This window comes from Thalassophryne amazonica, chromosome 16 (assembly GCF_902500255.1).
Source record: "Thalassophryne amazonica chromosome 16, fThaAma1.1, whole genome shotgun sequence".
Classification (NCBI taxonomy): Eukaryota; Metazoa; Chordata; class Actinopteri; order Batrachoidiformes; family Batrachoididae; genus Thalassophryne; species Thalassophryne amazonica.
In genome coordinates this window covers 68,570,214-68,587,186 of record NC_047118.1, presented here as the reverse complement: position 1 = coordinate 68,587,186, position 16,973 = coordinate 68,570,214, and the positions used below count along the sequence as shown (strand labels likewise).

The following is a 16,973-nucleotide window of genomic DNA, read 5'->3' as shown; positions in this document are numbered from 1 at the left end:
CCGATAATAAAAATGTTATCTTCGATAATTATCTGTTATCGGATTATCAGAACTGTGCCCACCACTGACAACGGCCATATGTGATGGTCTCGGATAAAAATGAGAATGTAGCACCAACAGACTTGAATAATTCATAACATTTTCGGTAATAGTCCATAAATCAGCCAAACGGAGGATGAACGGACTGTTCAGGTAGAATCTGTGCGAACTGCAACTGCTACATCTGCAAACAATTACTGCTGCTTTTTGAAATAACTATGAACAAGGCGGGCACCGGGAAAGAGACAAAGAAATATTTATAGTGTCAAAGTCTTCCACCAAATTACAGAAAACCTGACTGAGACAAAGCACCGTGAGGTGTCCACATGTATGTCTCCAAATCATGTGTACGTACATGTTTAATTACTACATGTAAGATTGAGAGCAGGCCTGAGTACAGACATGACACGATGATGAAAGAAGTGAAAAGTTAAGGTTACGTTTTCAAAAGAAAACCAGTTTATCTATAGAGAAAAAGATTACAGTTGTGATCTGTAGGGTTGGGTATCAAGAACCGGTTCTTTTTGAGTATCGTTAAGAAATGATTTGATCCACCGATATCAATAGCCTTTTTGCTTAACGATTCCCTTATTGGTCCTTCAGAGCAGCTGTTGTTTTTGAGGGTGTTTGTCGGGAAAATGATCATTCCTCTACGTTGATTACAGACCCTGCAGCGGCTTGTAATCAACTGTTTCTGCAGCACGACACCACTTTGAAGTGAGAACTATTGAAGCAAAGCTTCGATCCACTAGTTCGTTGGTTCTTCGATTCAATGCTCTTCAGAAACGGCAAGTCTGCTTCTTAACCCCTGTCAAAGCCATTAAAATATCGTGAGTCACTTTTGTGTGGATTAAAGTCACTAACTGGAACTCTTGTCTTGTTGCAGTCAAGAAATGAGAATCGTCCTCCATTTCATGGCACAGCTCCAAATACTGCACGGCTCTTTGTCAAGACAGAGTCCGGTCGGAATTTATAAAACGAATTGAGGCTTTAAATAAAATGACACCTTTTTACATACGTTGTAATACAGACAAGAAACTACAATAGACTAAAATGTTTTTTTTTTTCCTCCCAAAATGAGACGAGCTGCATTCTTTATTAATTACATCCTGACATGCAGTGCAGCCGGCTGCAAGAGCTCACTCAGCTCAGGTGAAAGGAAAGACATTCATGCCAATAATGTCTGAAAGGAAATGCTTTTGACAATAACTACAGATTTTGTTTATTTCTATTTATGTCCAGAGATCAAGGATCCACCATGTAGAGTTTATTATGTCCAAAGTTTAAGAATCCAGTGACCAATTTCATATTTGTTTACTTTAAGACTCAATAAAATGCTGTTCAATTTCAATTTAATCGGCTTATAAAGCACCAAATCACAACAAAAGGCGTCTCAAGGCACCTCACATAGAACAGTTCAACATAAAAAATTAAAATAAATAAATAAAAATTAAAAATTCAAATACATAATTAAAAACAGAAGTAAAAGAATAAAACAGATAAATAAAAACTATTCATAAGATTAGAGAATAAAATAGAAGAAATAAAATAGAATAAAAATAGAATAAAAAGTCTTGACTTAAAAATGTCCACGGACTCCGATTGCCTCACAGTCGCAAGAAGACCATTCCACAGAGTGGGTACATGATAAGAAAAAGCTCTTTGACCCGCTGACATAGAAAACCTGTAAAGCCTGCTTTTGGTACACAAAAAATTCTCAAGAGGTATCGATAAGGAATCAGATGGATAAGCGGAATCGATAATGGTATCGACATCGAAAAAAATCTTATCGATACCCATCCCTAGTGATGTGTGTGTAGACAAGATTAAATCCACCCTGGATTAAACAATTTTATGAAAAACTACAGGGTGTAGGATTTAGTCTGAGGTAGTAGTGAGGTTGCAGATTGTGTTATGCTGTCGCCAACTGGTCATGATTTTGTTTCCCTTCACCTGTTCATTTCTTTGGTGATGCAGATTTATAAAAATGAGGGTTTTCAAACTTGTTAGCCTGTGCTAGCAGCCAGTAGATGGGAACTTCCCACATGTCCTAGGGTCCACTGGTCCTAGTGCTAGTATTAAGGAGAGCTTGTTGAAGTTGTTTTTTTACATGTATGATGGGCTATATGTTGCACTAAAGGTGCACTAGGTTAAGTAATGTTACAAAAGTATGACAATTAAAAAAAAACATTTAATTATGGCAAATTACCATTATTACAGATTTATAGACAACAGTACAATTAAAGGTGGTGTATGACAACAGAATCATATGTTTTATTACTGTAAAGTGAACAAAACTGGTATTGGTTTGTTAACTGTTTGAAAGTATTACATTTATTTGTGAACTTTAAAAATCAGTTTGGGATTGTAATATACACCATCAAATAATATAAAGAGGTTAGGACCAGTGGACCCTAGGTCCAGTGAACCCTAGTGGACCGTAGGACTTGTGGACTCTCCCCCACTAGACAATGTTCAGGAGGCAACCATTCACCCCTCTTCTTTTGTTCTTCTTGGCCCAACCTGGGCATTGTATGGCCCCCAGGCCATATCCGGAGTTTCTTTCACCAAAACATCAAATCTAGGCTTGCATCTCAGATGTACCTTCTGGCAAATTGTAGCAGAACTTTCAGATTTTCTTTATAAGAAAATCATCCTCTATACCACTTCATCATGAAGCTGTCCAACTGGTAATACAAAATGCAAAACATGCACTATGTGCAGTTTCTCCAATCACAGCCACAGAAGCCTATAACATCTTCTGGGTTGTCTGGGTGTCTTGGTGTCTTTCCTCACTCTTCTCCTTCTTGCACAGTCACTCAGTTTTTGAGAACTATCTACTCCACACAGATTTACATAGAGTATCATACTGTTTGTATTTCTTCATAACTGATGCAAATAAAGTCCAAGACATATTCAGTAACTTGGAAATGTTCATGTATCCATCCCCTGACCTGTCTAAAGAAAACTGGCAATAAAACTGATTATTTACAGGTATTATGCCAAAGTGGCCCACTACTTAACCATCATCTTGGCTTTTATATTTTTAATTAATTTAAATCAAGTTGTAGAGATTTGCTTTGAGTTTGAGTTTAAGGAAGATAATTTTAGAAACTTTTATAATGAGAAGCCTAATTTACTTTTTGTATTTGAAACGGCATAAACAAATTCAAATATGTGAAATACCAAGGGGCAGAATATTTTTGTAAGACACTGTATTTGTTTCCAGACACAACTTTGTAGCAGTGATTTAACAGCTGCTGTGATGTCTGTGAATGTTGTGAATCTGATGCCACAACAGGTTTGTTCAGTGTACACATCACGCTTTGTCCAAAGATCCCTTTGGGATAATGCACAGAAAACCAGGTGCACACAAACGTAACTTTAGTTTCCTTTACTGCCTGAACAGCCCAGAAACTGAGACGTGCAGTCGTGGATACACAGACGAATAATAAGCCAGATGAGAAGGGAATTAGACCCCATCGCCAAAATGGATTCACAGTAAAAACAGCCACAGGAAACAGGCTACAGTAATTGTTTGCGAGTGTGTGGCTGTGGGTGGCGAGAAAACAGAGCAAGATGGGGGAAGGAGGACATCAAGGGCACAGGAACCAGGTGTCCATAAGCTTCTTCCACACACACTTCCTGACCAAAGGAGTACTGTCTGGTACACGAACTACATCTAAATTCTCTCTTACAGTGGTGCAGCTCAGCTGAAAATTATCGTAAAAATTGTGCATTTTGTGATAAAAAGCACAGAATTAGTCATGGATACAAGTGGCGGAAATGCTTAGTCTACCACCACCACGACCCACAACTGGATAAGCAGCAGAAAATGAATAAATGAAGCAATGAAAAGCAGCAGAGGCCTGATACAAAAACTGCACACTATGATATATCCATGTCTGATAGTTCATGATGAGTTGTACATTCTGGGTTTTCACGTATTCCATAATCCCTTGCGCGCCAGAGAGTCGCTGCAGTCAAACAACATAGAGAATCCACATGATGACAATTGTAATGAATATTATACTACAAAAATGTAATTTTTGATGCTTTTCATCACGTTAATAAGAGACTGCTGCATGATACCCTGAAAACTTGCTAAAACAATTATAACAAATAATCTGTGTCTGTTACGTTTAATCTGCGTGGAATTAATAAGCGGAAACCGAATTTCAGACATATTATATATATTAGTCTGGAACAAAGAAGGCAAACAGTGTTGTAAAGAACATTAATCAAGACGTTACAGAGCAAACTTCACTTTCCCCCAGTACGACGAAGTGAGCGTAGCTCACAGCAGCTCCCATTGAAAATAACAGAGAGACAGCCTGTGATTCTCGCATGTTTACATAAAACAAACGCAATAACAACGTCTATAAACCCAGAGAATATATTCACGAGAGTTTTAGGCACAATATAAAACAGTTTTACGCAGCAGTTAAAGTGCAACGTGATCAGAGCGTCTCAATGCAGTTCTCAATGTTACTGAGATCTCGCAACGCGGCGACCTCTCCGAGGTTTTGCAGGATTTGAAACCTGAAAAGCCTCAATGGAGTGGTGGGCACAGTTCCCTAATCCTCTAAACCGCTGATTAGCAAAGCTAACTTTTTCATTAGCGGATTAGCGATTCAGATAACTTTGAAAACCATCAGCAGACCAATTAGCTTCTGCTAAATTTAGTTCTGCTAACATTTTTTTTTTTTTTTTTTTGCTGGTAAAGTGAGTAAATTTTAACAGTCAAAAATGTTTGTAAACCCTAAAATCATACATGTTAGCTCCTGTTTGTGTCTGCAACAGTCAGGCCGGTGTTCTGTGAGCTACCATAGAGTAAATCGACAGTTAGTGTGTCTGCTTTAAAGACATCGTGTACATGCAAATCTTTACTTTTTTTTAAAGTGAAAAGACACTTATTGCTGTATTTTTATGTAAAGACAAATATTACGTGGGTTTTCTTCGGTGGGGAAGCTCAATGTGCGGGTGAAGTGTAGATTTTTACCAGTCGCATTGAATGCAGCACAGGTGAGCCGTTCCTGTGTTTATAAATACAATACATTGATAACTATTAATATTGTGATTTACTGCTTTTTATAAGATGATGACCGTGTTTGGGATTTTATTTTTATTTATTTAATTTTCATGCATTTGTTTGTGTTTGTGAATGCAGCTCCGTTTAACGGTTTATAAATATATAATATAGAGAAAGTGTGACTTCTAATACTGTGATTTACTGCTTTTGTTAAAGATGATGACAGTGTTTGGGGTTTTATTTTTTATTATCTATTTATTTTTCATGTGTTCTTTTGTGTTTGTGATCCTGCTGCTCCAGCAACCCCTGCAGTGCTTAAACTCAAAACCGGCTTATCAGTAGCCGACAGATGTGGCCAAGACGGAGTCACTAAAAGTAGCTGTAACTTCTGCTAAATTTTAAAAGTTAACTTTTCAGTTAGCGAATTAATGGTCATCGAAGCTAACTTTCCGTTTGCTATGCCCACTACTGTATACATGCAAGATTGTAAGTATGCACAGTTTTTTGCTTACAAAAAGCTGTGGTGATAATTCTTTTCTTAGAATCCTCTAACTTCTTGTTGAAAGGTAACACAACTTCCTATGTTACTTCATCATGATGCCACCTACACCAATAAATCACAAATATTTTGCTGATGACAAGCTGAAGTTTGATGTCAACACAGAAGCCATTGTGAAGCGAGGACAGCAAAGAATTTCTTCTCTGTAAATTGAACTCTTTCTGTCAGACCTGCAATCCTTTGTCATTTTTATCAGTCTTTTATTGAGAGACTTCTGTGTTTTTTCATTTATCTGCTGGTTTGACAGCCTCTCAGTGAAAGACAGAAACAGCCTGAAAAACATTGTTAAAATTTGTTCAAAGATTATCGGAGTGAAACAAAGAGACTTACACTCTTTTTGTAATCAACAGATCCTCCGGAAGGCTGAAATCATTTAGTCCATGTCAGGTCATGTTCTTTTAGGAGAGTTTTCCCTGCTTCCTTTAGGATGCCGTTATGCGTCCCCGGTGTGTAGAACCAACAGGTTTTTAAAGTCGTTTATATCTTCATCGACTCGACTTATAAATGCTGCGTAGGTCTGCCATGTTTTTATTTATTTATTTATTCTTGCTATTCATTTTAACTTAAGTCTGTTTTATTTGTTTTTTATTAGTTTTATTGTTGTTATCTATTATTACTGTATTTTATTTTTTCTTAAATGGACTGCTCAAATGAAATTGCCCCTTGTGGGATTGTAAAGTTGTTGATTGATCAACACGAACTATAGATCATCTCTCTAGCCCTACTGGATATAGCAAAAAGTTTATTGCATCATGTGCTTGTTGATCTTTGACCTAGAGTAAACCTTTAACCAATCCGCTCCCAAAATTAATCATCTTGACAAATCTCAGGCATGCTGCAGTATGTCATAAAAACAGCCAAATGCATATCTGCTTGAAGTAAATAGTAAAAAGTTAGTGTGACGGAGCAAAGACCTCTGGGAAACAGAGTGGCGCTCTGGTAGGACGACTATTATAACACTCGTGCTTTTCAAGCTCATGGTGTCTGAACACACTCACACCCTTTCAGCAAACACAGAAGCACACATTAAGCTCCGTCTGAAGCCTGGTATTCCTCAGGGACTTTTGGGACCGTGTTAACGTGCGGAGCTTTCACTGAAACCCGACAGGAGGTTGTGATATCAGTGTTGACAAAAAACAACAGCTGCACACTAACACACAGCAGAATCATATCCGCACGCTGTACGGCTACTTAAACCATGCGGGTGACACTTCAGATTTGTCAAAATGCTGCATTCACATTTTGATGGTAGGAGAAAAACAACACACATACAGATTCCAAACACAGACAGACACACACACACACACACACACACACACACACACACACACACACACACACACACACACACACCTTTGTCCCTCAGGCCATCAGACTGTACAACTCCCCACTCAGGGGGAGGAGGAGAAACAGGAAGACAGTGGACGGGAAGGAGAGGAACAGTAGTAGCCAGTAAACCAGTATGTCTGGTATTTATGTTGTGTAATTATATAGCAAACTGTTTTTCTTTTTTACTCTCACTTTTGATACTCTGTGTGCTTCTTACCCTGTGTGCTGCTATGCAATGCTGCTGGAACGTCAATTTCCCTAAGGGAGTCTTCCCAAGGATCAATAAAGTTCTATCTAATACAACCCCAATTCCAATGAATACACCACAAAGACAAGCTATTTAATGTTCAGACTGATAAACTTTATTGTTTCTGTGCAAATATTTGCTCATTATTGAAATGGATGCCTGCAACACATTTCAAAAAAGCTGGGACAGTGGTATGTTTACCACCTGTGTTACATCACCTTTCCTTCTAACACAATCAATAAGTGTTTGGGAACTGAGGACACTAATTGTTGAAGATTTGAAGGTGGAATTCTTTCCCATTCTTGCTTGATGTACGACTTCAGTTGTTCAACAGTCTGGGTCTCCGTTGTCGTATTTTGTGCTTCACAATGTGCCACATTTTCAATGGGCGACAGGTCTGGACTGCAGGCAGGTCAGTCTAGTACCCGCACTCTTTACTACAAAGCCACGCTGTTGTAACATGTACAGAATGTGGCTTGACATTGTCTTGCTGAAATAAACAGGGACATCCCTAAAAAAGACGTTGCTTGGATGGCAGCATGTGTTGCTCCAAAACCTGGATGTACCTTTCAGCATTGATGGTGCCATCACAGATGTGTAAGTCGCCCATGCCATTGGGCACTAACACACCCCCCATACCATCACACATACTGCTTTTTGAACTTTGCGCTAGTAACAATCTGGATGGTCTTTTTCCTCTTTTTTTCCGGAGGACACGACGTCCTTGATTTCCCAAAAAATAATTTGAAATGTGGACTCAGACCACGGCACACTTTTCCACTTTGCGTCTGTCCATTTCAAATGAACTCGGGCCAGAGAAGGCGGCAGCATTTCTGGATGTTGCTGATGTTTGGCTTTCGCTTTAAATGGTAGAGTTTTAACTTGCACTTGCAGATGTAGCAACGAACTGTGTTAACTAATAACAATGGCAATGGTTTTCTGAAGTGTTCCTGAGCCCATGCAGTAAGATCTTTACACAATGATGTCGGTTTTTTAATGCAGTGCTGCCTGAGGGATCAAAGGTCATGGCATTCAGTGTTGGTTTTGGCCTTGCCGCTTACATGTAGAAAGTTCTGCCAGAGTCTCTGAACCTTCTGATTATATTTTGGACTGTAAATGATGGAATCCCTAAATTCCTTGCAAGTGAATGTTGAGAAACATTGTTCTTAAATTGTTGGACTATTTTTTATGCAGTTGTTCACAAAGTGGTGATCCTGCCACGGCTGAGCCTTTGGGATGCTCCTTTTATACCCAATCATGACACTCAATTAGTGTCTTCAGTTCTCAAATGCTTATCGAGTGTTGTTAGAAGGAAAGGTGATGTAACACAGTGGTTAAACATACCACTGTCCCAGCTTTTTTGAAATGTGGTTGAAGGTATCCATTTCAAAATGAGCAAATATTTGCACAAAAAACAAAAAATTTATCAGTTTGAACATTAAATATCTTGTCTTTGTGGTGTACGAGGTCTGTTAGAAAAGTATCGGCCCTTTCTATTTTTTTCAAAAACCTGATGGATTTGAATCACGTGTGCTTGCATGAGCAAACCTTGAACCTTCATGCGCATGCGTGAACTTTTTCACGCCTGTAGATTGCATCATTTTCTGGTAAGCAGCCTTTGTGTGAGGACGTGTAGCGTTCTCGGCGGATTTTCAGTTGTGTGAGGTGTGTGTCGTGCACTCTGCGTTTTTTCATTCCAAGGAAAAAGATGGAACGACTGGAGCAGCGCCGCATCAAATTTTGCCAGAAACTGGGTGACAGCCAGGTGGAAACCATTCGGATTATTCAGACGGCTTTCGGTGACGATGCTATGAGCATCACACAGATTAAGGAGCGTACAAACGGTTTAACGACTGCCTGCACAACGCTGGAGAGAGAGCCACGCCTCCAGTCAGCCATCAACATGCTGAAGTGACCAGATCATTTCCAAATGTGAACGCTGTGGTGATGCGGGGGACCGTCGTGTGACTATCCGAAAATTGCGGAAGAGGTGGACATCAGCACTTTTTCGGGACATTCCACTGTGAAAGAAGATTTTGCCATGAAAAGAGTGCTGTGAAATTCTTTCCTGAAGCTTCTGACGCAGAGCAGAAAGTGCATCCGTGTTGAAGTCTCACAGGAGATATTGTGACATGCCACCTCTTCCACAATTCTCGGATAGTCACACGACTGAAAAGTCACTGAATGCCATCTGAATGGTTTTCCACCTGGCTGTCGCCCAGTTCTGTCTTTTCCTTGGAATGAAAAAACATCAAGCGCACGACACACGTCCCACCCAAAGGCTGCTTACCAGAAAATGATGCAATCGACAGGCGTGGAAAAGTTCACGCATGCGCACGAAGGTTCAAGGTTTGCTCATGCAAGCACACGTGATTCAAATCCATCAGGTTTTTGAAAAAAAATAAAAAGGTCCGATACTTTTCTAACAGACCTCGTATTCAATTGAACATACAGTGCGGAAAATAAGTATTTGAACACCCTGCGATTTTGCAAGTTCTCCCACTTACAAATCATGGAGGGGTCTAAAATTTTCATCTTAGGTGCATGTCCACTGTGAGAGACATAATCTTAAAAAAAAAAAATAATAAAATCCGGAAATCAGAATGTATGATTTTTTTAATAATTTATTTGTATGTTACTGCTGTAAATAAGTATTTGAACACCTGTGAGAAGCAATGTTAATATTTAGTACAGTCACCTTTGTTTGCAGTTGCAGAGGTCAAACATTTCCTGGAGTTTTTCACCAGGTTTGCTCACACTGCAGCAGGGATTTTGGTCCACTCCTCCATACAGATCTTCTCCAAGTCTTTTAGGTTTGGAGTTTCAGCTCCCTCCAAAGATTTTCTATCGAGTTCAGGTCTGGAGACTGGCCAGGCCACTCCAGGACCTCGAAATGCTTCTTACGGAGCCCCTCCTTATTGCCCTGGCTGTGTGTTTGGGTCATTGTCATGCTGGAAGACCCCAGCCATGACCCATCTTCAGTGCTCTTACTGAGGGAAGGAGGTTGTTTGCCAGAATCTTGCAATACATGACCCCATCCATCCTCCCTTCAATACGGTGCAGTCGTCCTGTCCCCTTTGCAGAAGAGCACCACCAGAGTATGATGTTTCCACCCTCATGCTTCATGGTTGGGATGGTTTTCTTGGGGTTGTTCTCATCCTCTAAACATGGTAAGTGGAGTTGATTCCAAAAAGCTCTATTCTGGTCTCTATTCTGACCATATGACCTTCTCCCATGGCTCCTCTGGATCATCCAGATGGTCCTGGTGATCTTCAAATGGGCCTGGACATGTGCTGGCTTGAACAAGGGGACCTTGCTGCCCTGCAGGATTTTAAGCCATGACAGCATCATGTGTTACTAATGTAATCTTTCTGACTGTGGTCCAGCTTTCTTCAGGTCATTGACCAGGTCCTCCTGTGTAGTTCTGAGCTTTCTCAGAATCATCCTTACCCCACAAAGTGAGATCTTGCATGGAATCCCAGACCGAGGGAGATTGACAGTCATCTTGTGTTTCTTCCACTTTCTAAAAAATAATCATAACAGTTGTTGTCTTCTACCAAGCTGCTTGCCTGTTGTCCTGTAGTCCCATTCCAGCCTTGTGCAGGTCTATAGTTTTGTCCCTGGTGTCCTTAGACAAGCTCTTTGGTCTTGGCTACTGGTGGACAGGTTGGAGTGTGATTGATTGAGTGTGTGAACAGGTGTCTTTATACAGGTAACAGAGGTCAAACAGTGCAATTAATACAGGTAAAGAGTGCAGAATAAGAGGCTTCTTAAAGAAAAGTAACAGGTCTGTGTGAGCCAGAATTCTTGATGGTTGGTAGGTGTTCACAATACTTCTTTTGCAGCAGTACAAGTGTTCAAATATTATTTGCAGCAGTAACATACAAATATATATATATAAATATACATTGTGATGTTCCGGATTTTTTTTTTTTTTTAGATTATGTCTCTCACAGTGGACATGCACGTAAGATGAAATTGCAGGAGGTGTTCAAATACTTATGTTCTCACTGTAGGTTGAAGAGGCATTGCAAATCATTGTATTCTGTTTTTATTTACATTGTTACACAATGTCCCAACTTCATTGGGATTGGGGTTGTAAAATAAGTAATAATCACAATAATAATAATAAATAAAAACGTGTCATGAAAAATGTGACTCATTTCATGACGGGAGCATGAAAAAAGCGTGAGACTGGGCTGATTCAGCAGTGCTCAAAATCTTTGTGAACCCCTTGAGCTGTTACATGTCTGAATTGTGTAATGACATCAATTTAAGAAACATAATTCAGTATTCTTTATATTAAAAATTCTGAAATGATGCCCTTTAAACTCACAGTGAAAAGTAAATTTTCAATTTATTTTCATTTATATAGCACCAAATCACAACAGAGTTGCCTCAAGGTGCTTCACACAAGTAAGGTCTAACCTTACTAACACCCAGAGCAGCAGTGGTAAGGAAAAACTCCCTGTGAGGAAGAAACCTGTATTTTTACACAGTGACAACAATAGTAATAACACATTTATATTTTATTATTTATTATTATTTAGATTATATTTTATTATTATTTAGATTTTGTTTTTGCTGTGAGCTTAAATGGAATCATTGCAAAAATTTTCAATATAAACCAGCCTAGATTATATTGATTAAATCTGATGTCATTACAAAATTTAAACGTACAACATCTACACGAGGTAGGATGAAATGTCTTGTTGCCAAGGCAAACTATCCAGGAATTTGTGACAATTCAACCAATATCCATGTCCATATAGCTATAGATAGATGGATATACATCTATATAGCTATGTATATAGTGATATGTTGAATTATTTGTTGAATTAATTGTTGAAATCCTGGCATCATAAATTTATGGGGGACTGCCAATGGATACTGGTGGAAACGTTTGGCTGTTTTCTTCAGATTGTGTCATTGGAAAAAAAGGAATGTGGATGAAGTTTAACGTGGATCTGACTCCACTCTATGATTGGTACGTCTTTGGGAGGCATCAGTTAGGAGCTTTTTCAGGCAAACTTGTCCCCATATCGTTGCAGATCGCTTCAGTCTCTATTACAACAAACAAGCAGCTTTTTACTTTGCACACAGTTTGTCTTTTGTTGGCACAATGTCCACTGACGGAAACACTGTCCAACAAGCACAAATGCTGTCATTCCTCCTCTCCAGTCAGCCTTATAATCAGAAGCCGGTGACTGTGTAGACCAGATCCCTTCCTGGGTGAAAAATGCTGATGGTTAATGTGCTCACCCCCACCCCACCCCACCCACTCCAGCCTGTTTCATAAAATGTAAAGTCAAATCTGCCTGTCATTACGCATGGCAAAAATATATTTTTTTCCAGTTTTTAATAATTTTTTCTCCTCGTTGAATGGCATGTTCCAGCTTTCCCCAAATTAAATATTTGTTCCATTGAAAGAATGTAAAAACATTCATTATTTGTTTTATATAAATGCTAAAATAGATGCTTGTCATTTGACATTATATGAATTTATAAACAGAAAAGGGGCGTAAATTTTGGTGTGGTGGTTTGACATCAACAGTCCAACAACAACTTTAAAATAGGAGTCCAAACTTGTTCTCAGTCAACTTAGAAAAACAGTCTGTGATACTGTGTACTTCCTCAGTCCAGTGAAAAACTGCGTCAGAAATTTGTCCAGCTTTCATCCTAACAGCTCTTCATGCCTCCAGACGGCTTATGGCATAGGTGGATTTGTTTTGTGTGTGTTTGAAGAATTAGCAGTGTCAATTAGCTCATTCAAATCGTCGTCCATCAGCAAAACAACCTCCGCCATGTTTAGCTAAACGGCGCCCCCCCTCGTAGGTGTGTGGGTGGGGTTCACAGTGTGCAATGGGACAAAAGTTATGGAACCAAAATTGGCACGCTAAATGGAACCTTATTTGCATGCTAAATACAATGCAACACAAATGGGACGGATAATCCATTTCACATGACATACAAAGCACCAATCAACGACAAGGATCCACTCAGCAGTGATATACATTCATCTATTCACACACACAGTGATGTTCATTAAAAATTTAAGTTATATTCCAATGCATAAAGATCAAATTTTATTTCCAGCTCAATATTCTCATCACCTCTCTAGACTGGATGTCTTTGGTACCAGGTGATCCTTGGGCACTGCTGGAAAGACTTTGTGTCATGTGAGGGAACATCAGCTATGGACATTCTGACCATGTGTTGTATTTCTCTGAGCACGATCCAGCATGCAGGTGCCTTAGTGGTGAGGAGCCCAGCAACTGCAGAAGGCCAGGGACATACCCACGTTTCACCAGGCTGCAGCAGATATATGGTTATTTCCTAGAAGTAGAGATGCTCCGGTTGTCTGCCTGGGTGTTTGCCATCCAAGACCCAAGGGGGTTCCATAGTGCGATGAATGCAGCCATGAGCAACACTGGTGCATGCTCCCAGATTTTATCTGATTCTATCTTTGGTGACTTTGAAGGTATCAAAGTATGACATTTTTTGAAACATTGATGATATGCCTCATGATTACAAATGTAGATATTTTCAGTAAATATATTTCAATCAGATTGTAGGCTTAGCTGAGAACGGCATGTTTCCTATTCTGTTACACAATCTGAAAATCATCCGACACATGGAGTTACGTCGTTTGCCTCACCTCCAAGTTGTTACCTTCTCCCAACACAGGATGGCGCCCTCCTTTAACTATAGCAGATCAGCAAAAATACAACACTGAAATGCTACATCAACAGTATTCATGGCTTAGAGCTACAGTGTGTACATTGATTAATGTGTGTTTGTTTCTTAAATTAGTTTGGGCTACAAAATATCCAAAATAGCACAAAAAATATGAAAAATACCATCTAAATTTTCTAAAATCAAGGTGATATCAAAATATCATTTTAAATTAGATATTTAAAATTTATAATAAAAACAGCAGCACAGTGGATTAGTGGTTAGCACTGTTGCCTCACGGCAAAAACGTCATGGGATGATTCCCACCTTTCGCCTTTCTGTGTGGAGTTTGCATGTTCTCTCCAGGGTGATCCGCTTCTTCTCACATCCAAATACTGCAGGTTCGGTGAATTGGAAACTATTATATTATCCGTAGAGGTGCATGTGGGTGTAGAATGTGTTTGTCTCTTGATATGTGGGCCTGGGTGAAATATGGTGGCGACCTGTGTGCCCCATGTCTGCTACAGTAACCATGAAGTCCCAGCAAGAAACTCTACACCAGTATGGTTACAGGGCTCTGGTGAAGCAAGAAATCCTCAACGCAGATCACACGAAGGCAGGTGATGGGCATGTAGCCCCAATGGCTGTGAAGACTGATGAAGAATGCAGCAGGTCCTCAGACCCAGATGATCTGGGTATTTCCTAGTCATCAGACCAGGCTAAGGATCTGTCAAGGACTGTGTGTATTGTCGGTGTGCTATGTATGACATTTTCTACGTAAAAAAAAACAAAAAAAACATGCACGGGCATAGATCAACCCTGGATTGTGGAATCGATCACAAGACAATCTTCCTTGCCACAAAGGGGTGCCTACTCTGTTTAACACACCTGATCCAGCCAATCATGTGTGGGTGTAACAGGGAGGAATTGGAAAACATGCAGGGGTGGAGATATGCAATGACCAAGGCCAATTTACAATAATTTTTTAGAAAACGCACCTCTGGATTTGGCAAGAAAGAATGTGGATGACCATAATATCTATTATATAAATCCACCCCTATTGAACGTTCAAGGATAGAAGTAGGGATGGGATGGGCAGTCGTAATAGTAGACTACGCCTAGCTAACATCTGACAAGTCGACTAGTCAAAAGCCATTTATTAAGTTAATTTAACCCATAAAAGAACAGACCTGCTGGAGCTGCCACCACTCCCATCACTCAATGAAGAAAGTGTGTGAACCTTGGCAGGCGGGTTAGTCAGTTCAAACGGGTCGTCTGTGCCTAGTAAATGAATGCAGGTATTGTCTTCATGCTAATGCTATTTTCTGTATTTGTGATTTTGTACTTATATTTATTAAAAGGAAGTGGCTATTCGCACGGCCGCCGTGTCCATAACTCTCATTTGGCTATTCGCATGGCAAGACTCTGGTGGTTAAAACTTGGAAACTATTTGTATAAACAAACATACTGCATTAAATGAGGTTATGGACATGGTCGCCGTTCAAATAGGGTTGGCCTTTTGCCACCAGAGTCTTGCCATGCGAATACTGAAATGAGAGTAAAAAATCATATCAAAATCAAAAAATATTAAAAAAAGTTAAGACATCTTGAATGCAGTGTTTGTTTATACAAGTAGTTCCAAGTTTTGCCACCAGAGTCTTGCCGTGTGAATAGCCAATGAGAGTTTTGGAACACGGCCGCCCGTGCGAATAGCCACAGCCTTATTAAAATGTCACATTTGACTTTCACCATGAAGATTCAAAATTGGACCACCTTATTTCATTCAAAGTCAATTTAGTGGCCAACTAGTCCACTAATGATCTTCATTAGTCGTCCCAATCCTAGAAAGCACTATCTCGTGTGAACTTTAATGCGAAATTGTGTAGTGGACTGTAAAATAATAGCTCAAAGGGCCATTTCAGCCAGTGGATATGAAACCACGATTAAACCAATAATACAGATTAATCATGAAAATAATTATCAGATGACTCAATAATGAAATGGTTGTGAGAATATTGTGAACTCATAGTTAAAATGTGAATACAGACACATACAGTGTATATATTGAATACACATAACACGCAGAGTGAATAGCTTTAAAAACAACAAAAAAACAAAAAGTCTGAAGTCTCAAACGAAATAATGGAATCTGAATTTATACACAAAGTCAATGGAAATATCCAGTTACGACCACGAGATTTACAGTGGATTTTAATACAGCATTTGAAGTTTTGTGCAGCATTAAAAACAATATGCCCTTAAAAATCCGAAGTTTACTCACCCAGTTTGGACGCACACAGCTGATCGGAAATCCACATGTATGTGTGTTTGTATATAAAGATAAAACAGCCAGAAAGAACTAAGCCACAAATTAAGTCTTAAGTGATTAAAATCTGCCTTCAAACGTGAGAAAACAACAGCTGTGGGTCCAACTATGAAGCTGTCACTGGAAAAAAAAAGAAAAAAAAAAAAAAGAAAGCGCGTTGCTGGCTGTCGGGGGCGCGCGCGATGGGGGCGGAGGGAGGCGCTGTGTGGGCGTGGTTTGTGTGACTGCCACGTGAGACGTTTCAATAGAGAAAAAAAAAAAAATAGTGTCAAAAACATGACAGTCAAACAGGAGTGTAAAAGCAGAGACAAAGAGAAAAGTGAAAAAAGAAAAGAGAACAGCAGGAAAAGGAGGTCAGCGAAGGAGGACAAAGATAAAAAGCAATGAAGAGAAATAATGAAGAATGGAGCAATATGGAAAAAAGAGAGAGATGGAAAAGAACGAGAGACAACGCAACAATGTCATATTTGAAGCGTTTTATGCTATATAAAGCAGACAACTGGAACAATGACGATCAAAATACCAGTAGAACCAGGACAAATGATATAAAATAAAAAAACTGATTCAATAGGAAATCAGGACTGATCTATTAGCAAGAACTATGAGGAGCAAAGCAAACAAACATGGCAGTCAAAATTAAAATACCATGAATCCTGCCTTGAACTCAGGTTATCTGATACTTGTATTGCATTTTTGTGTAATAAATTGTTGATTTTAAATTTACTATTATGTTTGTTTGTTTTTCATCAACAATTTGGGCTGGTAA

General features: G+C 39.3%; 1 protein-coding gene across 1 annotated transcript in view; it reads right to left on the bottom strand.

The window, feature by feature from the left end:
* Positions 1-16,336, bottom strand: part of emp2 (epithelial membrane protein 2) — a 30,596-nt gene extending 14,260 nt beyond the window's left edge. Inside the window, exon 1 of the mRNA XM_034190813.1 lies at positions 16,163-16,336. The gene's annotated coding sequence lies outside the window, so the exon portion shown is untranslated. The remainder of the gene's footprint in view (positions 1-16,162) is intronic.
* Positions 16,337-16,973: the final 637 nt, after the last annotated feature.